Raw genomic sequence first — 23,697 nt, 5'->3', positions numbered from 1 at the left:
GGGAGGGAGACGAGCCGCCCATCCAGGCCTTGCCCCAGTGATCCACCTCTCCCAAGACCCCACCTCCTCTTAGCAAATCAGCTGTGGTGCCGCCATTTCCCAGCCCCTTTCCGGAAGTCCTGCTTCTCAGCACACGAGGCTCCTGCGGGACCTCCAGGTATAAATCGTAGCCTCTGTGCAGGGGGCGAGGGGAGGCTCAGCAGCAGCATGGCGCTGCCAGGCAGGGGCGGGGTTCAGGTCTGACCTGGGGGAGCTGCCCAGAGCCAAGGCTGCTGGTCTGGGGGCCTGGGGGTGCCAAGGAGGAAGCCAGCGAAGGCTCGACAGGTCCTTTCTGCAGGCTTCTTAGGGTCACTATGATGCAGGGGCCCTTGCTTGTGCAGTGCGGGTGGCAATAGTCTGTGGGTCAGCAGAGCCTCCCTTTTATTTTAGATGGTGCGGAGTTCATGTCTATTTATATGTGGTAAGTAGAGCCTCCTCTATTGGTACACAAAGTGTGACTGAAGTACATGATGGACACTTAGATGAAAATTTGTGAGGGCAAAAGTCACATTGCCCCAGATCCCCTTCAGAGTATATCCCCTCCTTTCAAACACACTTATCCCATCATTTATTCCACTTTTTTCCCTCTTTTTTTTAGTACCTGTTTACATAATGATGTTTACATTTGTCTCCGGGAGTGGGGGCAATACTCAATGTCTCTTGCCTCTTATTTCTCTTCCTCTCCCCACCCACCTCCTTCCCTCTGTCTTTAGATTCCATTTATTATTATTGTTATTCCATTTGTGTAATTTACTGTTTGATATAGATGTCAAATTGGATTGTTAAGAAAAGCCATGCCATGGGGCCGGGGAGATGGCTCAGCGGAATAAGTGCTTCCCTGGCAAGTGCAAGGGCCTGAGTTCAATCCCTGGTTCACCCCCGCCCAAAAAAAAAAAAAAAAAAAAGAAAAAGAAAAGTCATACCCTTCAGTAAATTGTATTAGCTCACATCATTTAGAAATAAAAAGGATATCTCAGCTCAGTCCCAAAAGTAAATTCAAGAGGAACTTAAGAGAAAAAACAAAAGTATTAGAACTTAAAACTGGAGAAGGAGGAAACCACTTGGGACACGAATAACAAAGGTTCTTACCCAGGATACAGAAAGGATTTCTATAGGCACAGGCTACAAACAGACCATTCACAGTGATGGAGATGGACGGCGGCCCCAAATGGCCAAAAAGGCATTCAACCAAACACATATTGATACAATTTCATATTAACACTATGTCAACGCACCACTTTTTAGTCCTTCAGATGAGCCGAATCTCGGAGTTTGATAGTGCTGTCTTGGGGAGAAGCGTTAGTTCGTTATTGTAGCTGTTACCAACGACTGCACACTCAGCAACTTGCGCAGTGGAAAGTCTTTCTCTCAGAGTTGCAGAGGTCCGAGGTCAGACCTGGCCTCACTGGGCTGAGGTTGGGGTGCGGGCCGGGCTGGGCTGGGCTTGCCCTGCCTGTTCTGCCCACCCTCCCTGGCTCGGCTCCCTTCCCCTACCTTCACGGCCAGCAATGGTGGCACCTCCTCACGCTACCGTAGCGGGCCACGACTCTTTGATTGGAAGCACTCATGAGTAAATCTGCCCCGTCTAGAACAATATTGCTATTCCAGGGCCCTAAACCTTAGCCACGTTTTCCTTTTAGTTCACTTGCTTCCTCTGGCGGAGGGCCTCGCGATACTGCCCAGCCTGCCTTGAGCTCACGGTCCTCCCACCTCAGGCTCCCGAGTGGCTGGAGTCACAGTGTGCACCCTGGTGCCTGGCTTGTGCGCACTTTCCAAGCCCATTCTTGCCAAGCAGCAAGCATATTCACAGGTTCCGTGGACAGGATGTGGGTGCGTTGGGGTGGGTTACCCCGCTGACTGTGAGCGCTTTCAGTGGCTGCTGGGACACAAATGGGTCAGTGTCTACGGAGAGAAATGGTAATCCTTACCAAGATCGAAAACATGTCTAAGCTTAACCCAGCAACGTCAACACAGGGACTTTATCCAACAGATAGGTGTGCTTATGCGTGAAACGGCGATACGCAAGGCTCACGAAGGTACTGTTCATTGCAGTAGAAGACTGGAAGTGACCCAACCATGGATTCTAATTAGGGCATTATGCTACATCCACATAGCAAATGGCGGGCTAGAAAAAAGAGTAAGGGTGTTTTCTGAACTAGACCCCAAAACAGTAAGCAGAAAAAGCGAGGAGCAAAACAATATGCTGGGATTTAAGGGCGGCCGTTCATAAATAAACTTAGGAATCACATACAGGTGATTATTAAAACTGGTTGTGAGGGAGGAGGGCTGGGGATCTTGTGGGAGCAAGTGTTCAGGTACAACTTGTTGCACTATTTTAGATGTTTGAAGCATGTGAATAGATTTGACAGTGAAAGAGAAATGTACAGGACAAAGACAAAAATAAGACCTACAGGATGAGGTCATTCACAAGAGAGCCTTGAACGCCAGTGAATGCCTGTATTAATAATCTCATTAGTAAATAGGAGCATGAGGATTCGACCAATAGCAAGGTAACCATACTCTACACCCCTGGGGGACAAAGCCAAAATGCTACAGTGCTGGTGAAGGTGTGTCGTAACAGAGACTGGGGCATGGTGGCAGGTGTGAGTTGGAAGTCACTCTGGAGGGCACTTTGGCTTTATGGATTAAGATGTCTTTGCCCTTTGCCCCTTGGGCACTTTGGAATGTATTAAGAGACATTTGGGTAGCTGTTCACAGACAAAACACAGAGTACCCTGTTGTGGGGATGTGAGCTGGGGCTGGTATCAGAAGTAGTCAGTCCAAGACGCCACAGCTCTGTCTCCTGTACCCTGTTGTGGGGATGTGAGCTGGGGCTGGTATCAGAAGTAGTCAGTCCAACACGCCACAGCTCTGTCTCCACACTGCTCTTACGGAGATGCTGGTGTGCAGCAACTAACAAGGGCCATCTGGGAGCTCCTGGCTGAGGTCAGGCATGGTGGGGGGCACTGGTGTCTGAGCCACACTCAGCAGACCTCAGTGGAACCATAGCTGGTCCTCACGGAGAGGGCACAGGCCGAGTCAGGCTGGGAGAAGCCTGGGAAAGAGAACTGGGCAGAGAGCACAGGAACAACGCCATGTTCCCACTGAGGGAATGTTCCAGCTGCTCTCAAGCCACGATGCGAGCAGAAGCTGTAGGGGGACACTTAACTCCTCACTTGATTGCAGCCCCCTGGTCCCCATGGTGGATGTGCACCTGCTGGGGTGATCAGAATCAGCACTCTATTTAAAACACAACTGGAAAGGTACAGAATTCTCAACTGAACAAAAAGCACCATCTTCAAATAGCTCATACAACCACGGCTCTGAGTATAAAAATATTCTGATTTAAAGTCTTCTGACAGCAGCTACAGACGAGACTGAAGGGCTGGTGGATTCCAGAACGCCAAGTTAGTTAGCAGTCATAGCCCAGTAAGGTGTAGGGCCACAGAGAGATGAGGGAGTAGAGTTCACTTTCTCTCCCAGGGAACCCATGCCAAGAAGGCAGCATCAGCAACTAGAGAGGACTGGCTTCCAGCAGAACCAGCAGAGCTTCCTGGGAGCATCTTGGGAAGGACCTTTTAGGGCTGGGAGGGTGAGGATGTGGCTTGTCTGGCTTGGTATGGTGCTATGATGTTACGTGGTCCAATAACAGGAAGAGCAGAGGGGCTCTTGATGTTCCCTGGCACTCCAGAGCCTTTGGTAGCACCTGTGAGCATCCTGGTGGCATCCTGCATGAGGCTCTACTAGGTTACAATTCTGACCATCTTTTGGTCATGGCAGCTGTCATGGACCAAGGTTGGGTCACCATGCCCATGGCCACGCACACCAGCCCCAAGAGGACCAGCACCTCCACACCAAGGCTGTGGACCAAGGCTGCTTTGCCCTGGGTCCATTTCCTTCACTCTGTTGTAGGAAGGAGGAGGTGAGACTATTACAGTGCCTTGCTTCCTTTGTGTTGTTATAATCCACTTTGTGAATGGCAGACAGGACTGTGTGAACTCCCTGCTTCAAGCCTTCCAGCAGCTTCTCATTAGGCAGAGAATAAATCCAAACCTCCAACTGTGATCCTTCAGGGCCTAGAGGACCCAGTTGACCCTGTCTAGGTCTCTGCCTGCCCTTGCTTTTCTATCCTCACCCTCCCCAAGTGGCACACACACTGAACTTCCACTCGCTCCTTGAAAATACCACATTGATTCTAGTCTCAAGACCTTTCACTTCATTTCATAGAATGGAGGTTCTTTTCATTTCTTCCAGTACATGTCACCATCTTGGGGCTCTAAACTCAAATAAGAGGGCTCCCTGTCCTTTGGGACTGTGGGGAACTGCTCAGACTGCTTCAAAACTCAGGGTGTTTAAGGACATGTTGAGGGCATGAGCCCACTGTCCAGCACAGTTGTGGAGTGGGATGTGCTCACATGCCCTGACTTAGCACTAGACAGCTACACACGCGCCAGTGAGGCCAGCTTGCGAGAATGTAACTATGTGATAGCAGCACGTATAAAAAAGTGCAGGTACTCTGGCTCTGCTGGGCTGCGTGCTTCTGCTGTGGTACTGATGTCCTGCACTCGTGCATGCTTTAACATGGGGACCTCACCTGCAGAATCTCCCTAGAGCTCCCTGGCCCTGACACGGACCACAGGTGACTGCCAGGCTAAAGTCTGCCTCCTTCCCTGACCAGCTCTGAGGGTAAGCAGCTTGGGCAGGGGCCTCAGCTCTCTGGGTCACGCCTCTGTTCCTAGGACCTACAGCATCAAACTCAGTTGTCAAATGAATGACAAAAAGAAAGAAAACACATGCCTCTTTTAGCATGCTTTGACCAAGCCATGTCCTGTGGGACCCAGAATCTAAAAGTGCTTTGTCCTGAGACGCTGGTCTGTACCTTTAGCACGGCAGACTTGTCTCTCCTCCTGGCCAATGGCCCTCTGGCCCAGTTCCAGCCAAACTCCACCTCTGCCATTCCAGGCCCCTGCCCTTCCTGCAGGCTTGGGCCCCACCCATGCTGCCGACTTGGGGTTTGATCAGAATAGCCCATGTATCCCAGACTCAGTGACTTGCCAAGAAGATGTATGTCATCTGTGGTCACACCATGACTAAAATGCATCACAGTGGCAGGATGGGGAGCAAAGCCAGTGCAGGGAAGAGGCGCACAGAGCAAAGCCCAGGGCCAACCAGGACCAAGCTCTCCATGGCCCTGTCTTGGGGTCACACAGGATGTGCTGTATTCCAGTAACAAGTCGTGATGATGCATGTGTGATGCCAGTGACAATGGGACTCACTTGAGACTGCACAGCTGGGCATTTGACTGAGGGCTGGCCACGCAGTTGCCCTCTGTGTGGCATTAGCCAAATTCTTGGCTCCCAGGAGGACAGAAGGTGTTCAGTCCAAACTGTCCTTGTTTGCACCCATTTAGCTCAGGTAGGAAAGCTGGTCTGTCCCCAAATCCAGGGTCAGAGGCTGGGGAGAGCACTCTCAGGCTGGCTCTGCAATGTCTCTGCGTAGACTGTGCATCGGTTAGCAGGGTGAGGAGGCGTGACAGGCCCTTTTCCTTTCCTTTCCTTTCCTTTCCTTTCCTTTCCTTTCCTTTCCTTTCCTTTCTCATTTCTTCTCTTTCTTTACTGTTCCCTTTCTTTTCTTTTTCTTCCGTCTTCTTTCCTCTTAGCCTCCCCCTTCCCTTCTTTTCTTCCTTTCTTTCTTCTTCTCTTTTCATACCAGGGACTGAGTCCAGGCATGGGCCTCTCACTGAGCCACATCCCGAACTGTTGTCCTGTTTTTTCATTTTTGAGATAGGGTCTCACTATGTCACTAAGTTGCCCAGCCTTGACTCACATTGGCATGATTTTCATTTCTAATACACTTTCTAGGGGGTTGTGTTTCACCAAGTATGAGAACCACCATTCCATGACCCATGTTTCAATTCTGTGCTGAAAACCGGGGCTATGTCCCCTAGCATGTTGTCCTTAGGTGACAACTCTGGAACACAGGGCTGGAATCTACAGAATGGTGTATTTCCAAAGTGGGAGGCAATTAAGTTGATATAACAGATTCTCAAAATTATATTTCAGTTTATGAAAAAAATCATACACTCTTGAGAAGGGCGCAATGCAGTGCAGCATATGTGTGATTTGCTATCACCTTCACAGAGTTCATCGCGTCTTTGGTGGATTAACTAGTGGTCACCGTGAGTGGGACTGCCCAGATGAAGAGTCTGCGGCTGCCACGCTGGGGATTGTTGCCAACAGCATGGAGGGAGAACCAGTGGAGCAGGTTGCATGCTGCTGACGTTCCAGGAGAAGCCTTGTTGTAGCTGATTTTCCTGATAGGAACTCAGTGGTTCGTACTGTGGAGAAGCTCGGGTCCTCGCTGGCATGGGGAATGGCTGCTGCTCTCTTTGGGGGAGCTCTGGCCTCCACCCTGGGCATCGCTTCCTGGCTCCAGCGCAGATCCCTCAGCACTTGTAGCACAGATCCTTCCCCTGACTCACCCAGACTTTGTCGCTTCCACCACTGGCCCTCGGGTCTCGCTGACGGAGTTCTTCGAAACGGACTGCAGGAAACATTGTTGTGGGCTCTGGTCTTCAGCTGGACTTGGGTGGGGCAGCGCCGTGGGAGCCAGGCTTCAGCTGGGTTCTTCAGATCCCTCGTGCGTGGGCAGATCTCTTGCACTGTTCTGCATCTGACTTTTTGGGTGAGTATTCTACGACATTCCTATTAATTTATGTGTCCTGTAGCAGATCTGTTTCTTTGCAAACCAATGGGTGTAACAGTGGCCTAAGCTATTCCTTATTAGAAGTTTACATTGAGGAGTCCTGTGCTACCTTAGGGGCTCACCCCGGGCACCCATGTGGCCGTGACACAGGTGTCAGCGAATTGATGTCCAGTCATAAGAGAGCTCAGAGACTGGTTAACTACCCCTAACCCTAAAAACTGATCTCTCTGTCAGTAGTCACTGGGAGGGGTGGGCCCTGCCAGGTGCCACCCCTGTGCCTGTGCCTGTCAGGAGCCAGCGGTGCCTGCAGAGCCCCATCTGACACTGAGCTCCTGCCCCCGCCTGTCTGCGCTCAGCCTCTGCAGCGGTCACGTGAGTCCCGTGTGCTCCAGCTGCCTCAGCACGGCAAGAACGCTGCCAGCGCCCGGGCACCGGCTGCTGAAGCCCTGGCAGCTACACACCTCCTCTCGGAGAGCTCTCTCCTACTGGTGCACAAAGCAAGGCCAAGGCTGGCCTCTTTTCTGAGGCCATCAACTCTTCATTAAAATTCGCCAATCACCTCCTTGCAGCAGCCGCAGTGGGAACCGCAACTGGTCTTTGCCTTGAGAATTTATTTCCAGGGATTATTTATAAAATTTCCTGGCCATTACCCCTTCTTCTCCAATTTTTGAAACGTGCGTGACTGCAGCAGTTATTAAAGACGGATAACAATCTTCACAATGATGCTTTATAAATGTCAAGTGTTCTTTCATTCTTGCCTTAGGCCAAGCTGATTGCAAAGCAATGTGGAGAAATAAAGAAATGCAGACTCAGTGTGTGACGTCACAAATTGAACAAGGTCCCAGGAATCTGGGTCCCTGCTCATGTGACAAAATATGTGGCACTTTGAATGGTAGGCCAAGACACAGAAGTTGGAGAAATCCAGGATTTCTTAGCTCCAGGTGAACGCATAGATCAGCATTCAGAATGTTGAGAAAGGTTAAAACAGTGACTTAAAGACACAGCCTTGAGGTGGTTTCATTGTCAATTAGCATCATTGTTAATTTCACTACGCTGGTCACGTTGGCTCACCCTCCTGCAGCCTGCCCCGGCCAGGGCTGAGTTTCCCACATCCATGCACACAGATTGGTGGCTTCTCCTCAGCACTGGAAACTACCCAGCAAAGTGCCAGTGACTTGGACCTTGGAGTGAGTGGGTAGCCCTACGCTTTCCTTACGGGGAGTACATCATCTTGTGCCCAAGATGTGAGCACTACGTCTTGTGAAAATTTACCCTGCTTTACAGTGTTCCCAGGCTCAAGAACACGACCATGAACAAAACCCTTCAGCTGGGTTTCCGAGCTCAGCACCTAGGAATCCTCGTGGGATTTTCTGGGCAAACTCCCAATTGGGCCTGTAGCTGCCACCTGTGTCCCCACAACACTGTTCTCAGTCCTGGCACCTGCTGGTTAGCAGAGTCAGTGAGATGTCCCTCAGGGGCTCACACCATTCCAGGCAACCCCGATCCTGCCCAAGGGCACCTGTCAGTCACACGAAAGAGCTGGGGCTGCAGGAGGACATTCAAAGTGATCCTGGGCAATTTGGGGAATCAAAAGTAAACCTAGGACAAGGGACAGCAAGGCAGAGGGGAGTCAAGGACAGAAGAGTGGTTTGTGGGTGCTCCAGAGGGGAACTGATGTCAAAGAGGCTCTTTGGGAAACAGATGAATTCTTCACGTGGTTGGGAAGAGGCCCTCCCCAGCAGTGTGCGGCTCCAGCTGCGGGTGAGGCGCCGCGTGCCCTGGCCAGAGATGGTGGTGGAGAACCACTGCCAAGAGCCAGGCAGTTCCGAGCTCATGCATGTCCATGCTGAGAACCGCCTAGGGTTGGAGGCGGGGAGACAAACTTATTGTCATCATTCTTTCCTGCCTGGATCAGGGTTTCTTCTTCTGAGGGCTGAGGCACACTTTGGTGCTGTGAATCACACCATTGCATGCAGTGCTTGTCTGCTACCTGCCTTCTTTAGATAAGGGCTTGTGGTAGACATCATTGTTAAACTCATGATTTGGGGCAGGGAGCAGGGCAGTGTGGTGGGGAACACTCTGTGATTTACTCTGCCAGCCACCAAATGTTCATAGCCCTTTATCATAAGACAGAAAAGCAGAGCTAAGATAGACCAGGCTGCTGTTTCAGAGGGTTAATTTTTGTGCCAGAAATTGAACTCAGGACCTTGCACTTGCCAGGTAGGCTACTTGTGCCACTGAGCCACATCCCCAGCCCCTGTTTTAGAGATTTTGAGGGACCAGGGCCTATGTCTGTGGCATGTGACCAAGGGCTGGCTGCTCATGGGTCAGGCTCAGCTCTGGTCTGCTTCCTACAAGGGTGTGGAGGCACCTGGCGCAGGCCCGGTTTCCCAGAGCTGATTGCAAGCTGCCAGGAAGGCAGAGCAGGATGTCGGGCCAGCATGCGAAAGCCAGGCAGACCCCTGTGTATTTGTTCCCTGAGTATATTTTTATTGAGTGATTAATCGCCATGTTAAGGCCTTTGTCCCCACACCCGGGTTTGTGAGCCCAGGGCAGCCTAAGCTAACAGAGGTGGTGGCACTTCTGAGAAGCTGCTAAGGCCAGCTGCAGCCAGGCCCCTGTGCAACATAGAGCCTGGGCCTTGCGATGCCTTGGTCAGCGACACAGCCTGGCGGCCTCCTCTAGGCAGCATGTTAGATGCCTGACCTCTTGTGGGCTCTAAGCAGCAAGCCTTCTGCAGCCAGTGTGCTCCTGAGGGGGGCTGGTATGGGAACAACACGCAGGGGTGTCTGAATTTGAACTGGAGAGGGCTGGTATGGCTACGTGCAGGCCCTCCTCTGGCTTACCACACACACCAGGGCCCTGCAGCTGCTCCAGGAGCCTGAGGGGTTTCCCACCTCAGTGTGCAGGAGCCACACTTCCCACCCCACATGCTGCCATGTGCCCATTCAGTTCCCACTCCCAGGCACCTATGTGCATGGGCCTCTGCAGGGACCAGGGAGTCCGTGGGAATGTAGCAGGTGCTTCCTGCCCTCGCCATGCCTGCCTCTGCCAAGTACACTCAACACCTGAGAGTGCAGTTTTGCACGAGACGGTGAGCACCCTAGGGGAGGTCTGGGTGTCCCTGCCTTCAGATAGGCACCAGCTACATGTGTGGCCCATGTGTGCCTGTCAGTGACAGGTGAGCAGAGGGGCAGGTGCGCGATGGTTTCAAAAGCCGATGTGTCAGACAACAGGAGAGTGGCCCGGGGAGGGCAAGGAGTTGAGGACACGCGTGGGCCTGGCTCTGAAGGAGGCTGTAGGTTTGCTGCCCCTGGCGTGGCTGGGCGCCGAGGCAGAGGTGTACCACAGGAGGCACCAGTGCATCGTGGGCCTGTGACTGCTGCCACCACAGGGCCACCTCCGCTTTCGCTTGCCTTCCAGTACAGTGTGTGTATTATACCATGAGCATAACATGTATGCCACAAAGTATAAAAATGTGTGCGTGCCTAAGCAAAAGTGGAGAAAATCATGACAGTGAAGGACACACGCACATCTGGCTCCAGTAACAGGGCGTGACTCGCGTGCCTCTCCCGCCGTTCCTGCATGCGCTGATAGCGTGATTCCTGCCACTTTCTCAAGCAGCTCTGGAGGTCTTCTTCTGTGAGTGTCTTTAGAGGACTGATCAAAAACACGGTGCATGCAGCCGCTGCATGTCATCCAATGAAAGGCGGGCTTGGAGGGACATTCTTGTGTGTCGGCGACCGTCCTATTCCCTGGCGCTGTGTTCCTCCTGGCTCTTCCCCAAGGTCAAGATGACCATGAGAAGGAACAAAATTGAACCGGCTCAGGTCCTCGAGATAGCGATGGCGGCACAATTAACGACACTCACAGAAAGGACTTCCAGAGACTCTGCTTTAGAAGGTGGCAAGAAAGACAGGATAAGTGTATATGAAGTGTGTGTGTGTGTGTGTGTGTGTGTGTGTGTGTAATTTTGACTGGGACCAATGGGAATGTACCATAATAAATTTTCAAAAATTACATATTCACCATATTTTTTACTTCAAAGACAATAAAAATAAAAATGATTTTGATCAAACACCCTTCTGTGTCTCTGTCTCTCTTTCTCAGTGTATTCATCTCATAGGATTAAGGACTGAATGCTTCTAACCTCCCCAAAGTTCATACGTGGAAGCCCTAACCCACCGTGTGCGCCTCCAGGGAAGCAGTGAAGGTTCTGTGAGGCTGTATGGTAGGGCTTTGTGCTAACGGGATCAGTGTCCTTGTAAGAAGCATGGCCAGAGAGTGCCCCCTCTTTGGTCTCTCTCTCCCTGGTGTCCACACTGAGGAGGGACTGACTGCGTAAGGACTGTGAGAAGGTGGCTGCCAGTGAGTCAGGAACATGGCATCCCAGAAATGGAAGTGGCTGGAACCTTGAGCTTGAACTTCCAGTCTCCAGGCCTTGGAAAACAAACTGTCGTTGTTTAGGTGGTCCAGGCTGTTCTGGCACCCTGAGCTAAGGCAGTGCTGCATACACTGCAGCGTGGCCCATCGAGTTGCGGTGCTTATTGGGTGAGACCCTCATGTATCAGCAGTTCCCCATGGCCCACCCTACCTGTGGATATGTAGCAATGACTCCTCAGAGTTGCCCACTTTCTCTTCACTGGACAGAGTTCTCTGAGGGCTGTGGATAGAGGAGACTCTACGTGACCCTGCGTTACACCATGCACAGTGAGCAAACACATGCAAAGTATGAGAGAGTATAGGTGCTCAAGAGAAAGTAGAAAACGATTAGAGTAAGAGACGCACCGGCACGAGCCACCCTCACATTGCTCCCCTCACTCTGAACACTTTGTCCCATCCTTCTTGGGACATTCTTGTGTTTGCCTCCCCCTCTCCCCATGGCATTTGGTAAGTGTTGGTGAATGATAAGTGAATAAGAGGTGCACTGGAATTCCCGCTCCAGCTGATGCTTCTGCAGAGTTGATATCAGAATATGCCAATTCGCTCCTCATAAGGAATCACCTTGCACGGATCAGCGGGAGCTGGGAGGCTGCTCACCAGGCCTACCTCTCCTCCTGCCATGGAACTCAAACTGAACATTCTTTACAACACACACACACACACACACACACACATGCACACACACAAACACATGCACACATACATGTAAACACACATGCATGTGCATACACACACATGCACACACTTGCACACACACACACACAACATCAGTGCGTGGCCCCCCCGAGCAGCAGGCACCTTCTCTTGGGCTCTGGGGGGTGTGTCCACACAGTGAAGTCAGTGTGTAAAGTCTGAGGTGATGGCTGTGTGACTCTGACCCAAGCTCAGGGTCCTGTCCCCTCTTTCCATGTGCAGCCACAAGGTGCTGGACAATCAACTCCTTGCTGGAGCTGAAGCTCTCTGCAGTTTGCAAAAGCTTATGTTATACATGAGAAGTAGATAAATGGCTCCTTCAAGTGTTTTCTGCTTTCTGTCTAAATGCAAGGACAAAAGTGATACATAAGTAAGCCTGTGAGTCCCAGAAGATCCTCTGCAAAGTGAGCAGGGTGGGAAAAGCCTGCTGTGTTCTCCAGCCACGTGGTCACTCCCTGGCTGCCCTTCCTGGGTGTCCCTGCCTGGCCTGGTGCTGCCCCAGTCCTTAGGTCTCCAGTCTCGGTCTTCCCTGGATAGCTGTTCTGAAACTTCTTCGTCCTTTTGAGCCTGTCTTTTGGAGCTTCTGATGTTGACTAACATTTTTAGCTTTTCAAACCTATCGTGGCATCTTATTTTGCAAAATGGAGTATTTTTCCTCTTGGAATAGAAGGGACTTCAAAGAGAAAGTGCCACGAAGGTGGTGATCTGGGGGACAGTCCCATGCCTGCAGGCTTAACTAAGGGGTCGCAGAAGGTAACAGCAGAACTCCAGCGATGGGTGAAAAGGTGCACCTGCAGCATCCTCCTAACATTTTGAGTGCATTTGAAAACATTTGCAAAGTTGAGGAAAAAAGGCAGTGTGATGAGTCTGTCTTTCTGCAGACACCAAGCAGTTTCCTTCCTCATTCACATCTTTCTGCGTGGAATCTTTAAGAAGATGACAAACCATCTGAGCCCATTCAAGCAAAGCATTCAGCCTGCAGCACCGCTAGCCAGGAAGCAGATTAGAGGCTGCCTAGGGTAAGGGGCGGGGGACGGCGTGCGGGTAGGGGGCAGAGTTTGTCTTCAGGGTGATGAAAACGTGTTCCAACAGTGATGGTGGTCATGCGATTGTGAACACCCTAAAAGCCACTCCATTATATGTTTCAAATGGGTGAATTGTGCACTGCGTGAATTATACCCCCATAAAGCTGTTTATGGAGGAGAAAAATACCTTCAAGGGAGTGGGCTGTCATTTTTCTTAAGGTGATTAAAGAAAAACAAAATCAGACAAAAACCAAATGCTTTTCCCCTGACAGTCTGTAGAATAGTCTAGTACTGAATTGCAAAAGGCAACAAAACAAAACACAAAACAAAGAAAATCTGGCAGAGGCATTTTGATGTATTTCCTGCTTGACATATGCTTAGCCAGTCTTTAGGATCCAAGTGTCCAGCCTCGAAGACTGTAGCAGCCGGGCACTGGTGTTGGCCTGAAAGAAGCTGTCACTAGCTAAGGTCCAAATGGAGGCAGAAGCCAGGCTCCATCACGAACTCGGCCTGCGACCTTCAGCACGCTATGACCTTCAACTTGTTTACTTTTACCACTGGACCTCCGTCTCCCCATCTATAAAACAGAGGACAGGTTAAACTATGGCTGCTGCAGTGCCTCTTAACGCCAATAAATTATGACAGTCTTGACCAAAGTGGTCATTCTTTGTAGATGAGCAAACAATGCTAGGAAACTTTTCACGGAAGGCAGATACAAACCGAAATCTTGGCAAACCGACATCGTGTGACATGTGACATTTGACAGTGTAGTGTAAGTGCAGAAAGTAAAAAGACAGTCATTGCCGGTGAGAAAAATAAATATCCAGGAAAGGAGGCCTGTGTAAACTGCTCGCCCTGACTTCAGGGGCATAATTTTTTCCTCACATGAGATCATGAGAAGTCGATTTACGCCGCTGGGGCCGGTGCACGAGCAGGTTTGCACCGCACCCATTTATCAGCTTCCGAAGAGCCGACTTCCGGCCCGGCCGCTCTGCGATGCGATCCGACTGCTCAGAAGGTTAACTGACAGCACAGGAAGAAATATTCTCCGTCTCATTGCGGATGACAGCTGAGAAATGAGCACAACTTGATTTTCTGCTCTGGAAAATTAGTGTTTTGAAACTCCCTTTAGAAATTAGTCGTTTCAGCTGTTCCCAGACGTGGCTGTTTGGTTTGTCACTTTGTTGTTGCTTTAGCCATTTGGTTTCCCGACAGTGCTGGGCGCTGCAGAGCCTTTGGGTGGACCTCTTCACCTGGATTAAAGCCACACCGCCTGCCAGGCTGTGCTGGGGACACAACGCACTGCTTGTCCCCTGGAGGAGTTGGTGCCCACATGGGAGAGGGCAGGCAGTGGGGAAAGGGCACCGGGCATGTGAGTGACATGAGAATCGGCCCGGATGATGTGGCAAGTCCTGCAGAGCCCACAGAGACAGAGGCCTGGCTTCTTCTTAATCCTGCTCCCTGGACCTTAGTGGAGAAGCCGGAAGTGCGTCTCCCAGACCTGGTGCCCTGGCCTGCAGTCGGGAGTCACCTGTGCCGCTTAGAGACGCTCAAGCCTGACGTGGTGGGGTCCGAGGCGCTGTGCTTTTAACATTCCCCATGGGTTTCATAGAGTTGGTGTGGATTCACTGAAGATCCAGCTCCCTGTCATGTTCTTGGGCCTGAGGCCCAGACCAGAGTCAAGTGGCTTAGATCCCAGGGAGCTGGGTAAAGGGTTGGGAACCTTCTCTAGACTCAGGGGGTGCTCAGAACTTCCCTTACCATGTTGAGCTGACCCCCAACCATTACGATTCCACCTCCCTGTGTTTCTTAGCTTTTGTGCACCTTCAGATCCCCTTAGCTCCTCCTCTGGTCCAGCCACATCAACTCCTATATGGCCTTCTGGCCCCTCCACTCTTTCCACAAAGGCTGTCTTGTGCCTGAATGAGTTTTCTCTCCCTTTACCTTGCCTTCCCCTCCCCTTCCCCCTCCCATCCCCTTCCTTCCCTTCTCTTTCCTTCCCTTCCCTCTTCTTCTCCCCTCTCCCCTTCCTCCTTCTCCTTTTCCTCTTCATCAACTCTCTCTCTCTCTCTCTCTCTCTCTCTCTCTCTCTCTCTCTCTCTTTCTCTCGGGATTGAACCAGGACTTTTACACTGAGCTATACCCCAGCCCTTTTAAAAAAATATGCTTGAGACAAAGTCTCACTGAATCACTAAGTTGCCCAGGTTGGGATCCAACTTACCAACCCCCTGCCTCAGAATGAGCTTTTTCTAACAGTCAGACAAATTTCAATGCCCTTCTAAACCCAGGCCTTCAGGAGTCCTCACGATCTTCAGAACAAGGATCAGACTCCACAGCAGGGCACCAGGGCCCTTTGCAGTCTGTTCTTGGCAGCTCCAGGCGCTTGGAACCTCTGCAGATGCTGTTTCCTCTGCTAGAACATCCTCACCCTGGTCTGCCCTCACAGCCTACGCATGCTTTTGCAGATTGATGTGCCTTTCTCTCTGCCCTTGCCACAATGTCCTGTCTGACTTTGAATGTCACCTTCATCACAGCTTTTAGACAGCAAGTGTTTGTTTATACATCTCCTCCTTCCTCTAGACTGGATGAGCCTGGGCAATGTAAGGCACAGGTGCTTCAGTGACACTGTGTCCCCAGTGTCTGTGACTTAGGGCCAAGTTGACCTCTGTTGACTGATGGTGCCCAGGAGCAAGTCCCAGGAGAGGAGGGCCCTGGGGCCAGTGGGAAGGCTGGTGAGAGATGCAGGGCGGTGTCCAAAGGCACCGTGAGGGAGCAGCTCCTCCTGAGACTTGCTTTCGCTTGGACATAGGCCCTCTTGGCCAGCAGCATGGACCCCTGATGATGCCTGTCCCACCCAAGTCTTGTTCCTGTGGGAGGCTCACACTGCTCAGCCTGGGGGAGAGGGGAAGGTAAGGGTACAGGCCTCTAGCAGAGTTTTCCAGAGCCCCGCTAGAGGCACTGCAGGAGACAGGGTGCAGCACAGTCACAGGGTCCTTGAACTGAGAAGGAGCTGGTCTGAGCTCAGATAACTTCATTCATCCATCTGTCCATCTGTGGATCCATGTAACCATGCAGGCATGCATCCACGCACCCATCCATCCCATCCATCCCATTTATCTATCCATCCCATCTCTATCCCATCCATCCCATCCACTCATCCAATCTAATCCATCCATTCATCCATCCATCTATCATATCTATCCATCCATTCCATTCCATCCCTCTATCCATCCATTCTATCCATCCATCCATCCATCCATCCATCCATCCATCCATCCATCCATCCACCCATCCACGCATGCATCCTGTGGCTACTCCATACTGGGCACCCTTCTATACACAGCTTTTGTGAACAGCAGGAGATTCCTGTTCTCATGAAACATGTGGTTTAGTGGAGGAAGGGGGCAATGGTGAGCAGGTAGCCAATAGTACCACGAGCTCAGAGAATGCCCTCTGAAAGCTGTGGGGAAGGACTGTTGAGTGAGGGTGTCACTTGGGTGTCTGGAGAGGGGAGAACATTCAGGCACAGGAAACCATGGTGAGATGGTGTCAGGGAGGGGCCCTCAGCTGAGAAACGGCTTGGAGGTGATCACAGGGACCTCCGCGCAGGTCCTGCCTGAGCACTCAGCACGTGTGGGTCCCTGAGAGCGGCGCTGGCCTTGCTGGGTTGCTTCCCTATGTCTAAGGTGGAGATACTGACACCTTCCCCACAGGTGGCCGTGAAAAATAACACCCATGTGCAGCCTGGTTCCTGGCACCGGTCAGGTGGCCAAGCACGGAGGCTGCACAACGTCGCTGCCCGGGGAAAGTCACGGTGCTCTTTGCTTCCGCACAGACAGGCACAAGATTGATCACCTTGGTTCTGCTCGCCGGTTTCAGACTGACACTTCTATCTGATTTCGGTTTCGTCCCATATTTTAAAAATGCTTCACATTCTTCCTTTATTATGCATGTCACCCAGCTCTAGTTACTGTGAAACTCGAAGGTCACAGGCGCAGGGCTCAGAAATATGGCAGCTGTCAGGAGCATGATTTAGGAACTTGGCCTTCTTCGGTGGGACCACAGAACAGTAAAATCAAGTCAACGGCTCCATTCCTGGCTGCTGAATAGAAGCTGGGAGGAATCTGAAACTGCTGTACTCACATAAACTTTTTATTAGCAAACTCTTTTTTTTTTTTTTTTTGTTAGCAAGATGACATTGAGATCTGCCCTACCTCTGGCCTGGTCTCCAAAGAGCTCAGCCCAGGCAGGTGTGGGTGTATGGTGGTGACTGAGACCCTGAATGAATGGATGCCGTGGCCTGTCCAGACCAGCAAAAGCAGAATGCCATATGGGGTTGCGGGACAGTGGGACGGGGAGCTGTGCGGAGCCAGGCGTGCTGCTCAGAACTCCTTCGTGCAACCACACTCACACCTGCTGTAGATGGGCACGAGGGCTCGCCTCGCCCCACCCTGGTGCTGGGGGCTGCGGCAGAAGCCCAGAGAAGCAGCATCTGGTCTATTCCCATGGTGTGAATACTTCCACTGTGGCTGATTTCAGGGCACTCCTGCCATGTCACTGGGAGTGGGGTTGGAAAGAGAGGGTGCCAGGTGGCTCTGGCATGCTGGGATGAACCAGCCCTGGGACAGCCCTGTGACACCACCTTTCCAAGGTCACTACAGCTCTCCTGTGGGTTGGAGACCTTATTGGTCATTGTGCATGTGAGATTTTGTGTAAATGTAGTCATTGCTTTTCAGAGCAGAGACTGCTACGTCATTTCAGTGATGAGGAAGTGGAGGCACAGAGAGCGTGCTCAGCACAATTAGAAGGTGGCAGAGCAGAGCTGGGATTTGACAACCGCTGGTACCAGTCACTCCCGAGCCACCATTCTGAGTCCTTCCCTTTTTTTCCTGGGTTTGTACCTTGCTTCCCACCAGGCCTCATGAGTCCAGTTTCCCTGGGCCTGCTGCACACGTACCACACACGCCTGGTGCAGGCCTTCACCATAGACGTGGCCTGGCTCCGGAGCACAGCCTGCACCTCCTCATTCAATGCCTCTACCCCGGCGAAATGAGTTTCCTCACTGTCCCTCCTGTGCTTAGCATCATGGACCTTCCTGCTCCATCAGCTTTCCTTTGTCTCGCATATGCATCGCGGACCCCTCCTGTCAGCCCTTCTTGTCCCCCAGTGCCTCCTGCTCCCTTCACTGGCTGCAGCGCTGACACCCTGATGCTCACATGGCATTTAGCACAGCAGGTTTTTATAAAAAAAAAAACAACAAAAAACAAACAAACAAACAAAACAAAAAAAAAACCAAACCACTTGTCTTCCAGTGGCTTCCAGGAGACCCCAGCTGCTTGGGGCGAGACAGTGTGACGGACATAAAGACAGGAGAGTCACGAGGAGTCCCCTGCTCTGACAGCTGTGCGGAGCAGAGCATGCCTGCCTGGACCTGCCGGCACATGGGGAGGGAAAGCAGCCACCCCTGGGTCGCAGAGCCCCCGCGGCAGTGCCAGCCCAGGGACAAATTCAGCCCACTTCGAAAGAATCTCCGACAGCAAATCTCATTCTCTCCCCAGGCTACACCACACTGAAGTGCTATGGAGACTGAGAGAAGGCAACTTCCCCGCGGCCAGGTGCAACGATGAGTCCCCTACACTCACCTTCAGTGACTACAGTCCAGCTTGGCCTCGCTTGAAACCGAGGAGGGCTTGGCACGGAGCTGAGTCGTGAATACGCGGATCGCGACACCGCGGGTGAGCCGCACGCACTCGGGAAAGCGCAGCTTCAGGGGGACGATGGCCCTCCCTGGGCTTCTCAGCGCAGTTTAGCTCATTCCATAAAGACTGTGTCGGGCAAAGGGGGCCAGGACCTTGCTGGAGAGGAGACAGTCTCTAGCCCCCCCCCCCGGGTGTGTTCTTCAGGGAGGACTGGCGGTGGGCTCAGGATGGCGTCAGGTCCTCGCCCGGCTCCCGGGAGCCACATTCTCCGCTCGCAGGGCCGCGGTCCCGGTCCCGGGAGGGAGGCTGGGCTGCCCACCCAAGGGCCAGACAGCTGTCTCTGGTGCGCCGCATGAAAAGAGGCCAGCACACTCCACCGCACTGTTTGGTTCCTGGGCTCCCCTGGTCTTCTAAAACTACACTGAATGTTTAATGCTCAAAGTTACAGAAATTTGCAGTAAAATTGCCACCCATCCTTTTCTTTCTTTCTTTAGTACTTTCTTTTTTCCCCCACAGTTTTATTGAGAAACAGATAGCAATGAGACAGTTTCAAACCAATTGGTAGGACAGATTCAATAATTAATACTATTATGGACTACTGAACTCCTTTAGAATATTTTGCTGAGTTTACACACCTATAATATTTAAATGATGGAACTTAACAGAAAAAGGGGATACAGATGAATGTCCATTTTGTATCAGTGTATTCAAAGTGGTTAGGATAGATATATAGTTACATTCTCTTAATGAATAGAGGGATTTGCTCTAATGGTGCTTGTAAATAGGATATCATGTCCACATCTTGTACAGCAATTAACCACGAGGAAGAATGTATGCAATGTGTTAATTACTGAAACTGTCCTACCAATTTGGTTTAAAACTGTCTCATTGCTATTTGTTTCTCAATAAAATTATGGAAAAAAATAAAATAAATAGAAAATGGAAAAAAAGAGATATCATCTCACCCCAGAAAGAATGGCTATCATAACAAAATCACCCAACAACAAATGTTGGAGAGGCTGTGGGGAAAAAGGAACCCTTCTCCACTGCTGGTGGGAGTGTAGACTGGTGCAACCATTATGGAAATCAGTGTGGAGACTACTTAGAAAAGTTGGTCTGGAAATCCCCTTTAAACCAGCTATTCCTCTACTGGGAATTTTCCCGGAGGATCTGAAAACATCATATCATAGGGATATATGTGTGCCTATGTTTGTAGCAGCACAATTTGTGATAGCCAAATCTTGGAAACAATCAAGATGCCCATCACCTGAGGATTGGTTGAGAAAGATGTGGTATTTTTACACAATGGGGTATTACTCAGCTATAAAGAATGACAAACTCGAAGCCTTTATATTGAAGTGGATGCCACTTGAAGATATGCTCATAAGTGAAATAAACCATCCTTTTCAAAATACTCCTGCCACAGGTGTGGTTTTTTTTTTGTTTTTTTGTTTTTGTTTTTGTTGGAACCGGGGATTGAACTCAGGCCCTTGCGCTTGCCAGGGAAGCACTTATTCTACTGTGCCATCTCCCCGGGCCCCACTCAGAATACTCCCTCTCCACTTTGCACTCGCCCTTCCCGTCACTCTTGGTGCTTCTAGAAGCCATCCTGGAAGACCTCTCCAGTTAGGCACTGGAGGCTGCCTCGGCGCGCTGCTGACCCGAAGCGTTTACCTTGCACGGCATCTTGACTTTGGGCCCGTCCAGCGCACGTGTGGGAGCACACGTGGGCACACACACACGCACACATGCACGTGGATGGCACGAAGGCGTATGCGCTCACTTGCTGCGCAGAGCCGGGTCCAGGGCTGAAGCGATGCGGATGCGCAGTGGCGCCGCTGTGTGAGGCACGCGCTCTCAGCTTCTGGGCAGCTGCAGAAAGGCCTGGAAAGGCTTGTAGTGTGACTTCAGGAAATCGAGTGACAGAAGGAGGGCGTTGGACGTGAGAGGGGGCACTCTGAGGAGGAATTGACGGCAGCGTGTCCTTTGCTCTCTAATGAATTTTTAAAAATTACATATTCACTGTAGTTTTTGATTAGATCTTGTAATGGGGGTTCAAAAACTGCTGACTGAGATGTAATGTTGACCATCTTTGCAAAGCCTACTGGAGAGAAAGAGGGAGGGAGAGAGCGCATACGCCTTCGTGCCGTCTAGGTGCATGTGTGCGTGTGTACTCACGTGTTCCCACACATGCGCTGGATGGGGCCAGGCAGATCCTGCACTCACAAAACCGCCAGCAGCATCTCTGCCATAAATGCCGCAGCAGCAGCAGCCATTTGACACCCAGTGGATGTCTGAGGACACAGCCCTGGACACCTGGGTGCTGCTGTGTGCCTCTGGAACTTTCTGGAATGTTTCCGCTACTGTCTCTGCTGTGCTTTCAGCTGCCCACGGAACGCAGCAAATGCCTAGTAAACACACCTTGCCTCTTTGGTCCTAAGAAATGCTACCTTGAGCTGGCTGCTGTGCCTGGAAATGTGGTAGGAAACGACCAAGGATTCAGTGTGAGACGGATGCGGGCTGTGCTCCCAAAGTTCAGTGATAGGGCAGGGTCAGTTGACAGGTGTGCCTGGTGACAAGCAGCAACACACCTGCCCTGGGCTTCCCTGGGCTTGCCCAGAGGTTGGGGGTGGTCACAGCTCCTCGCAGCGCCGCTGGCATGACTGAATGAGGTGAGGTGATGGATGGAAGAGCCCCTTCCTGGGGCCTGTGTAGGTGCCGCCTTCACCAAGATCTGGTGTATACTGAAGGCAACCATCAACAAGTCCTGGAATCAAAGAGTCACTGTCCAGCGCATCTGCTCAGTGGAACTCCATGGGGTCACTCACTGCTCAAGGATCACTGCCGCAGAGAAAGGCAGAAACCGAGGAGGCGAGGAAGTGCCCACGAAGTTGGGCGCCCTGACCCTCTGCCCCCTGGGCGAGTTCCTCCTGCTAGTACTGACATTTCCTGCTGAGCCCTTTTCTGCCTCATTCTCTGTCAGCCGACGGGCTGGGTTGGTGTGGCATCTGCCCCCGGGAGTGGCCAGTGCTGGGGGTGGTGCACAGACACACGGTTCAGCTGCTCCTGGAGGGGACAAGCCATGCTCACACCCATCATGGTGGTGGCTGGCTCTGTGAGTGTGTGGGCTGCACTCTCTGCCTGCCCCATTCCCATTCCATCACTGGCACTGTATCAGGCCTTTTCTCAAGTGATTTCTTCTAAAATCCTTGTCTCCACGTTGGCTTCTGGGGCAACCCAAAGTAAGACACAATGTCAACAGGCTTCCCATCAGGCAGTGTGGTAGATTCTCCCAGAAGCCCATGCTTGGACCAGCCGAACAAGGACATCAGCGCACAAGCACTGCTGGAGACGCCAGGAGTGCGCAACAGGAAAGGAATGAGTGGAGTCCTGGAGAAGGGCGTCCGGGTGGAGCCGGCAGCTTGGGCTCTTACAGAGCTGCCCCAGGGGGCCATAGAGAGACCCCACTCTACACCCAGAGGAACTGGTAGATGAGACTAATTTTTCTCAACTGCTCCCTCCGACTTCACCACAGCCCTGGAAGAAGATGTTATCATTTCTGGTTGTAATAAGGAAATGGAGGCATTGAGAGGGTAGAAGAGCTCCCAGCCGCCCTGTGAGAATTAAATAAGGAAGTCCAGCCCCAGCCCCAGCCTCTGGCTCCTGGTGACTGCTCCTCTCACACCATTTCCTGTTTCTTCTGTAGTGGAAAGTACAAAGAGACCTTAAAACTCAACTGATAGTCGGACACCATATTAGGACAAAATAAAATCACACAGCCCACCCACCGCGTCGCTTGCTCAGTCTTGATTGATGACGCCAAAGCTGACCTGACCCGGCTCGGTCTGACAGCACCCACTGTACAGCCTGTGCTTTCTCCCCCACAAACACACCCTGTTTGCTGACTTGTTTCAAGGACTTTCTGCCCAGCAACAGAGAATAACTGGTGTTACCCAATGAAAATACTCCATGCTTTCCAGCTTTTGTGTCTCCCACTTGCAAAACTACGTAAGCTAAGCCCATAGCTGGCTCTGGGCTGATGCTTTGAGAACAAGCCCCGCTGGGTTGCCAGCATCACTGGTTGCCTTCCAACTCCCAGTGCAGAGCATTTTCCTTTTGGTTCGGTACCAGGTTCCATAATACTCCCTGACATCTTGGTGTCGTCCTTAGAGGCTTAAATCTGTTCTGAGTGACAGAGATGATACCACAGGGGCCCTCCTGTCTGTTAATGGTGGATGAGGCGACGAAGACCAACCCGCCCGCTAGCCATGATGTAAGAAGCTGGGAAATGCACCTTAGAAAGGAGAAGTCAGGACAGGTTAGTGGATGCAGGAAGCAATCACTGGGAACTTACATTTGCTCCCACCCCTAACTCTGGTACCCCAGGGCAAGGAGGGGTGCAGAGAGCTTTGCACAGAATGGTGCCACTCAGAATTTTTAGCCATTTCCAAGGAGGGTCTGATTTTTGGAAAGAATGTGCCAGACTGGAAGTTATAACCTATGCAGGTAAACAAGCTTTAATGAGGCCTGCAGGGGAACAATGAAGATTCCTGGTGGCAGGCGCTGGGGGTGGGAGGGATGATCCAGTGAATCACATCAGATTGTTATGGCCCCAAAACTACGCAGTGTAAGGCTAATGGTGGGTATGTGTCATTCCACATTTGTCCAAGCCTAGCGTGTCCAATACTAAGACAGAAGGCGCAAGTACGCCATTTACCCTGGGTGACGGTCAGATGCCGGGCTAGGGTCGTCAGCGCTAGCAAATGGCCCCCTCCCTTGCTGCTGGGAGAGGTGTGTGTACAAGGTGGGGAGGGGCTTGTGGGACCTCTCCAGTCTTCTGCTCGCTTTTGCTGTGAACCTACTGCTGCTCTAAAAATATAAACTCTACTGAAAATATATAGTTGTTTCATTGCTATTTTATCACTTTTTTCTCATTAAAATGAATAAAAAATTAAAAAATATAAGCAAGTCTAAGTTTACCCAGCTTTATGGGAAACAAATTGAATTTGGCAAAATGAAGATTATACTGAGAAGATAACATTAAAGGTAAGTTACTTATACCAGAGAGAGTCTAACAACCTCTGACACCACAG

At 51.3% G+C, this 23,697-nt stretch overlaps 1 protein-coding gene across 1 annotated transcript in view; it reads right to left on the bottom strand.

Annotated features, from left to right (window-relative positions):
* Nucleotides 1–23,697, bottom strand: part of Cdh13 (cadherin 13) — a 1,069,859-nt gene that overhangs the window by 44,016 nt on the left and 1,002,146 nt on the right. The gene's annotated exons all lie outside the window — the stretch shown is intronic.

The sequence above is a fragment of the Octodon degus genome, unplaced genomic scaffold (genome assembly GCF_000260255.1).
Source record: "Octodon degus isolate 3935 unplaced genomic scaffold, OctDeg1.0 scaffold00271, whole genome shotgun sequence".
Taxonomy (NCBI): Eukaryota; Metazoa; Chordata; class Mammalia; order Rodentia; family Octodontidae; genus Octodon; species Octodon degus.
Note: the sequence above shows the minus strand (reverse complement) of the source record. Positions and strands in the feature narration are given on the sequence as shown.